The sequence below is a fragment of the Bubalus kerabau genome, chromosome 3, assembly GCF_029407905.1.
Source record: "Bubalus kerabau isolate K-KA32 ecotype Philippines breed swamp buffalo chromosome 3, PCC_UOA_SB_1v2, whole genome shotgun sequence".
Taxonomy (NCBI): Eukaryota; Metazoa; Chordata; class Mammalia; order Artiodactyla; family Bovidae; genus Bubalus; species Bubalus kerabau.
In genome coordinates, this window is record NC_073626.1 from 60484287 (window position 1) to 60492728 (window position 8442).

At 42.4% G+C, this 8442-nt stretch overlaps 1 pseudogene; it reads left to right on the forward strand.

The window, feature by feature from the left end:
• The first annotated feature begins 844 nt into the window (after positions 1–844).
• On the forward strand, positions 845–7459 carry LOC129647267 (lysine-specific demethylase 3A-like; annotated as a pseudogene).
• The last annotated feature ends 983 nt before the right edge of the window (positions 7460–8442 follow it).

Below are 8442 nucleotides of genomic sequence, written 5' to 3' on the forward strand. Positions count from 1 at the left end.
TTGCAATGTATTAAATACATGGTCACAAAACATTAATGGTCTGTAGAAGATCATAGTCTTTTAACCATAGTTATCACGTCTCACATTCACAGCCAGAATCCCCAAGGATTTTTTTTTTAATTGAACAAAACTAGCAATAATGTAAAAGATACATACACACACGTCTTACAGAATTGTGCATGGGGAAACTCCATTCGTTAAATGCCACTGAAGGTATATTTTGCTAAGTTGTTGCTCCAACTGTTTTGTTTGGAAAATCTATCCCAGTAGGGCATCACTGTTTATTGGGTGAACAGAAATGAGATCCTTGTTGCAACCAGAAAGTTTAAGTTCATCAAAAGGACCTATAGAAACACTTAAGTGTTCTCAGGATGTAGTAAAGTTGGAGTGAAATGTGAAACCAAACCAGCTGCAGAAAGTACATACCAGCCATCTCTTTGATGACTAGCCTGGTACCCAGATGTGCAAACAGCTTCAGGACACTTAATTTGTTGGCCTCCTCCCATCTCGTGGCCTAATCTCACAATGTGTGAATTTCACAAAAGATTCATACCATTCTGCTAATTAGCTGTAGAGGATTTGCTCATACCCTTCCCAAATATGATCTCTTTAGTCTTGTAAGAGATGCTTACACATTATTCCAACTTGTTGGACCATGGAGGAGGACTGATTGGTGTTCATCCAGGAGGAACCTGGAGAACCTAGATGCTGGGCATGCCGAAGAGGGAGATGACTTCCCAAAACTCAAGCTTTAAGAACAACTTCTGTATGACTCCAGTTCAGATAGTGACTGGTCTTGCTTGATGCTCTGAAAAATTTGCTCAGGCTGAAAGGTTCCCTGGATATGGCGCAGGGCCAGTCTGCTGCATTGTGGGTGGTGGGCTCTGGTCCTCAGCGCGGAGTCGGGGCCCTGGACCCAAAGTTCTGCAGCAGCAGGCGGGCGGCGGCGGGCAGCCCCACAGCTTTGGGGAATCAGGGCTTAGCAGCGCTGCCCGGGTGCCGACAAGTCGCCCCGCAGTTGTGTTGCCAGGTGGCTGGGGACCAGGAGCTGGAGTGACGGGCTGCCGCCCCACTTCTGACTCTTCAGTGGGACTGGCAGGCAAGAGGGCTCCAGAGGTGCCTCCAGCACCCGCATACGAGGTGATTTTAATAATTATGGCTAAAATGTAGTGTGATTAATTAGCAGTTGTAAAGTATTATGTGAACATCAAGCAGATAAAATAGTGGAATCAATGAAATCCAGTCTGTGAGATTTAAAGAAAAAGAAACGACAACTGTCATTTTATATTTTAATATCTTAGTTTATAATTTTGAAACACTTAAAAAATACCAGACCCACGACCCCAAGTGTTTTAAGTGTGCTCAGTTGTGTCCGACTCTTTGTGACCCCATGGACTGTAGCCCGCCAGGCTTCTGTGTCCATGGTATTCTCTGGGCAAGAATACTGAAGTGGTTTACCACTTCCTACTCCAGCAGATCTTTCCAACCCAGGGATCGAACCTGTGTCTCTTGCATCTCTTGCAATGGCAGGTGGATTCTTTACCAGTAGCGCCACCTGGCGCTTTTGAAGAGTTGATGCTTTTAAACTGTGGTGGAGAAGACTCTTGAGAGTCCCTTGGACTGCAAGGAGATCCAACCAGTCCATCCTAAAGGAGACCAGTCCTGGGTGTTCATTGGAAGGAATGATGCTGAAGCTGAAACTCCAATACTTTGGCCACCTGAGGCTAAGATCTGACTCATTAGAAAAGACCCTGATGCTGGGAAAGATTGAGGACAGGAGGAGAAGGGGACAACAGAGGATGAGATGGTTGGATGGCATCATGGACTCAATGGACATGAGTTTGGGTAAACTCGGGGAGTTGGTGATGGACAGGGAGGCCTGGCGTGCTGGGGTTCATGGGGTTGCAAAGAGTTGGACATGACTGAGCGACTGAACTAAACTGAGCACCACCTGGAAAGTCTGTGTTAAGTGTGAGGAACCCTTTTTAACATAAAGTAGTTAACAGGCCTTTATGCAATAAGTTTATAACTAGTATCTTTTAATGAGAAAATGCATCAGAAAAAGCTGTATTGATTTATTACTTTACTTGAAGAAATCAATATTCTGCTGGTCGTGGACTGTGCATGACAGGTGTGGTGAAAAGGTGAATTCTGGAGTCAAGTGGCTTGGTTTCTAATCCTGCTCCATCCGTTTCTCAGTTCAGTTCAGTCGCTCAGTCAGGTACCAACTCTTTAAGACACCATGGACTGCAGCACACCAGGCTTCCTTGTCCATCACCATCTCCCGGAGCTTACTCAAACTCATGTCCATCGAGTCGGTGATGCCATACAAGCATCTCATCCTCTGTTGTCCCCTTCTCCTGCCTTCAGTCCTTCCTAGCATCAGGGTCTTTTCCAATGAGTTAGTTCTTCACATCAGGTGAGTTTCAGCTTCAGGATCAGTCTTTCCAATGAATATTCAGGACTGATTTCCTTTAGGACTGACTGGTTGGATCTTCTTGCAGTCCAAGGGACTCTCAAGAGTTCTCCAACACCACAGTTCAAAAGCATCAATTCTTCAGTGCTCAGCTTTCTTTATAGTCCAACTCTCACATCCATACATGATGTGAGAACACTCCCTCTCACAAAGGTAACAAGGGTAACCTCTCAGGATCTCAGTTTATTCATACTTAAATTGTAGAATAATAGTACTTATCTCAAAGAGTAGGCATGATGGTTTATTGGAATATAACATGATAAGCTTTTAGAAGTATAACTGGCATAAAGTATATTGATTTAAAAAATAAAACACATTTGTCTTGGACTCAATTTTTTTTAGTTGACATGTAAAGTCCAGTGGGTTGGGAAACGTAGAGACTGAAATCTGAAGTCCTGGAGGTCAGGGACTGTGTTATTGGCCTGCATCCTCAGTCAACACCTGGTGAGTAATAGATGCCTGAGTGAATGAAATCAGAGGGATTTGGGCTTCGCTGGTAGTTTTGCCATGTGTGCACAGCTGCCTAAGTCCCCTGACCACTTAACTGTAAAGTGAAAAAGCTTCATAAATTTGTTGTGAAGATAAAGTGAGTTAATGCATTCGAAGTACTTAGTGTCATACCTGGCACCTCCTTCATCAGAGACACACAGGCTATTTGCAGGCAGTCAGACTGTGAAACTGAGAGTTTGAGTTGTGAAACAGTCTATGTCAGCCTATTCAACTATCCATCAGTGTTATAGCTGGAGACCCCTGCCCAGGAAAGCAGTCTGTAACTTTACTGTTTCCTTACTTTCCCCTCTTCCCTCTGCTAACTAAATCATAAAAAGAAGTTTCTAAAGCTTCTTTTGACTACTCTGGTGGGAAGACACTGTTGGATGCCTACCCAAGAGCCATTCCTTTCTTTCTCATTCCCCAGGTTGGTGGAATTAGGGGACAGATTGAATTTTTGTTCCCAATCCTTCATTCTGTCTCTCTAATAGAATTATACATCCGTTAATGCACCTTATGGCACATGACTTTCTAGCACTTTCCACTGGAATAGGCAGAGCATATGTTCTCGCCTAGTTTGTATTGGACTTGGCCAGGTGATTTGTCTGGCAAATGTAATGTTACTGGGCAGGACATGAGCAGATCCTCTAAATGTGTTTGTATAAATTTTACCTGGCTTCTTGCGCACCTATCATTTGCCATTAGAAGAATAAGCTATGTGGCCAGTAGTGCCAGAATAAGAAGATACATGGAGCAGACGTGAAAACACACAGCCTACATTCAAGTCCAGTTGATCCTAGTCAAACCCAGCAGAGTCACAAATGACCTGTGTGTGTTCGTCTCTGAGTCATGTGTGACTCTTTGTGACCTCATGGATTATAGCCCACCAGGCTCCTCTGTCCATAGGATTTCCCAGGCAAGAATACTGGAGTGGGTTGCCATTTCCTACTCCACACAAATGACCTACTTGCTCACAATTGAAACAAATTCTTGTTCTTGTAAACCACTAAGAATGTGGGATTGCTTGTTATCGAGCATTTTCACAGCAATAGCCAATTAATACAGGCAGCAGTCTGCCCAGCTCCAGGGGATGAATCATAATTGATCTAAGCTAATTCTGCTATCCTTTTCAATACAGTTGACTTCCAGATTCTCTTGGAGGTAGGAGTGTCCAAATGACCCAGACTGGCCAAAGAAATTTGCAAAGATGTTTACAGGGGACTTCTGGAAAAGCTTTTTCCTCCTTGATAAAAGGCATGGTAGGGACTGGAAGTGGTCTTTCCTCTTCTTCTTTGCTTGAAAATTCAGTGGGCATCTTGAGACCATAAATTGAAAGACACAAAGATGTAAAGCTAACAGCTAAGGATCAAAGTTGTGCATACATGTTCAGTTGTGTCCAACTCTTTGCGACCCCATGAACTGTAGCCTGCCAAGGTCCTCTGTCCATGGGATTCTCCAGGCAAGAATACTGGAGTGGGTTACCATGTCCTACTCCAGGGGATCTTTCTGACCCAGGGATCAAACCCACACCCTTGGTGTCTCCTGCATTAGCAGGTAGTTTCTTTACCTCTGCACCATCTGGGAAGCCACACAGCTAAGGATGATAGAGCAAATAAAGTCTAGGCTCTTGATGACATGGCTTAGTGGTTGACCAACATCCATGACCACCAATCTCTACATTCTTTATTTAGTTAGATTTTCTGCTTCCCAAGGCACTCCTGACCTAGTATACTTGAAATAATGTCAGTTTAGTCATCCTAGGCACTGTTTCTCTGAGGTGAGTGATGAAAGAGAAAAGGGAGCTGTATGATTACAAGTCTCCTCACACAGATTCTAGAAAACATTTTTTACTAGGTTATTAGAACCTTGCCTTTGTCAAAATGTTTCTAATAACAATGAAGTAGTTAGCTTATGGGTACCTGAAACCAAAAATGTTAGGGACTGATGTGGGTTTAGAAAAGTACATCTTGGCCACTGCTGCTGCTGCTAAGTTGCTTCAGTCATGTCCGACTCTGTGCAACCCCATAGACGGCAGCCCACCAGGCTTCCCCGTCCCTGGGATTCTCCAGGCAAGAACACTGGAGTGGGTTGCCAGTTCCTTCTCCAATGCATGAAAGTGAAAAGTCAAAGTGAAGTTGCTCAGTCGTGCCCGACTCTTAGCGACCCCATGGACTGCAGCCTACCAGGCTCCTCTGTCCATGGGATTTTCTAGGCAAAAGTACTGGAGTCGGATGCCATTGCCTTCTCCGGGCCACTGTTGGGGACATCTATATCAAATGGCAATTTCTGAAAAGGAAGCGAAGTCCACAGTGCAACCGTATAGTAAGAGCGTCTCGTGGAGGGTTGCTAGGAGTGAGCTGTCAAAGGTGTTCAGGAAATGTGTGATGTGTGTGATTCCACCATCTTCAGTTTGCACTGAGTGTATCCTCAGTGTGAATTTGGAGTTTGTGTGAATTGCTACTAGATGAAGGGGGAAGACTGCCAATGGGGTATTACCTGCAAGACTTTTTCTTGGTTGAGATGCATGAGGAGTTAAATACATGAACCAGGGAACTTGATGCCTACACAGATCATTCTTAGAAAAACCCTCTATGATGTTGAAGTCTGTTCATTTTGTAAGAGTAGTGGGGCAAATTGTCCTTGTTCATACAGGCAGTTTGAACTCTTTACAAAGCCAGTCTCAAAGGAAGACATAAAACAGAATGCCTTAGTCAGGGAAAAAAAAATTCTTGGTGCTATGCTCCTGCAGAATTTCTCAGTGTTGGAATGAGCATCTGTGAGGAGGGTTGCAGCCTCCAAGCCAGCTAGCCGCATGAAATCAGCCTGTCCAATTAGTGCTTCCCTTTTCAACTGGCTGTCAGATCTAACCAGCAGGCATGTCCACAGGGAGGGGAAAAAAGACATATAATGAACTTAAGAGCACTGTAAAAATCCTTGATGACATTTTTCCTTCTTTGGTAGAAAATGTCTTTCTCTGATTTATGTAAGAACTTCAAGGGCACAGGACATACCTGGCATTCTATGCTCTTTACTACTGGCCGTGGGAGTAATTGCTTTCAGTACTTGCAAGATCCCAATATTAAGAGCAATTGGAATGTGTTTAGAGAGTACTGGAAACAAGGGCAACCAGCCATCATAAACTGGACACTGAATTTTGGAAACCTGACTCCTTCAGCAAAGTGTTTGGTGACCAGGAAGTAGATCTACTAAATTGTAGGACTGTTCGAGTTGCTATAACAAAATACCATAGACTGGATAGAGCTTAAAAAAAAACCAAACATTTATTTCTCACAGTTCTGGAAGATGGGAAATTCAAGGTCAAGGTGCCAGTAGATTTGGTATCTGGTGAGGGTCCACCTCCTTGTTCATAGGTGGCTGTCTACATGTGTCCTCATGTGATGGAAGGGGGCGGTGGAGCTCTCTGGGGTCTCTTTTATAAAGACACTAATCCCATTCATGAGGGCTCTGCCTTCAAACCTAAGGCCCCACCTCCAAATACCGTCACACTTGGGGATTAGGTTTCAACATACACATTTTGGGAGGACACAAACATTCAGTCTATACCAAGGAACAATGAAATCGTCACAGAAGCCACAGTAGGATACTTCTGGAATGGATTTGAAGATTTTCCAAATCTCTTGGAAAATGAAAAAGAATTAATGATGTTGATACTTAACAACTGGCTATTGGGGAAGTTCAGAGATGCCATGTCATCCACGTTTGATGGTCAAACCACAGCCAGCATCCAGTTACTTGAGTGTGCAGGGTGAGCTGACGATTGAATTTTGTCTCTAGGCTGCCTAACTACTTTATTTGCTCAGACTGAGGTCCCATAATGGGGTCCATAATGCTTATGGATTAATTACTCTGGAAGATTAAAAATGTGGAGCAGTGCTTTACTGAGACATCAGATACGGCTAATGTTCTGGTCTATGTGGGAATTCTCAAAGGACAGTGTGACCAGGAAGTCCTTAAAGTTGTGCAAGATGGAAATTCTCAAGAACTCACAATAAAACAATTTATTGGAAGAGAAGCCAGGAACCTTCTGGCAAATATATGTTAATGAAGACATGAAGAAGACATGAAGATTCTTTAAAAAGGCATCAAAAGAGAATGTTCAAGAAAACCCTGCAACCATTATCCTATCAGTGATTAGAGCTGGTATTTAGATTGATCACTAAGAAAATATCTTCATAAAGAATATGGAATTCAAGGCTGGGCTATTATACAGTTTCTACAGTTCCTAGAGATGTGGCATTTATCCCAGGTGGAATTACATGCAAGGTTCATAACTTACATAGTCACATCAAAGTGTTTGAAGATTTTTTTCTCCAGAGCATGTTAATGCTTCTGGCTAACTCAGGAATTCTGGTATCTGTCACAAACTTATACTAATCATGAAGATAAATTAAGGTGAAGAATGTTATTTACCACAGAGTGAAAGATGCACTTGCTATACTGAAGACCAGAAAATCCAGTTTGGACAAACCCTAAGGGTCCCAGAGATGCCTTAACTCCTGCACAATGAAGATAAACCCTTCAGGCAGGATTCCCCTGGACCTTGAAAGTCATGTTACTTCATCCTTTTTAAAACCTACCCAACTCTTGAGGAATACATAGACCTACCCTGTCTAACATATTTCTAGTGTTTATAGACACTAAATGTATATATGTAACTTCTATTTAAAGAGCATGCATTCTTAAACTGTGACAAAGTTTTTACTAAGTACACTAAGTACTTAGTACAAAGCTTTTACTAAGCTGTAAAAACAAAACTTATCAGCCCGGGAGCACTATATTTGGATTGTGTTTTGCTTTGTGTCTGTCTGATTACTCCCTCCTCTGCCCTTGAGTGAAGAACAGTGAAGATGCAGTTCTCATTGTATCGCATAGGATTGGCATTATATAGCAGAAATCAAATAATTCTTGGAGTTAATCATCATTGTTTAACAAAGTTTTTTATTTAAATAAAGCTTTGATAATTTTAATGCTAAGCACTTGCATTAAAGTATTCATATAATTTAAAAAATTATACAGGATACCTTTGCTTAAAAAAAAGTGATGCAGCATTAGAACATGTAAGGCATAAGCTAAGGGAGTTACAAGGAGAAATAGATGAATCCATTATCATAATTGGAGATTTCAGTGTCCCTCTATCAGATTGGACAGACCCAGAAGGCAAAAAAGCAGTAAGGACATAGTTGACCTCAATCAGTTGAACCACAGTTGAACCATCAATCAACAGATATAATAACATCTACAGACTACTTCATCCAACAATAGTAAAATATACAAGGACTTCCCTGATGGTCCAGCGGTAAGACTGTGCTCCTAATGCAGGGATCCTGGGCCTGGTCAAGGAACTAGATCCCACATGCCACAACTAAAGATCCTGCATGTGGCAGTTAAGACCCAGCACAGCCAAAACAAACAAACAACAACAAAAAACCCCACAAAAAGCAAACAAACAAAAAAAA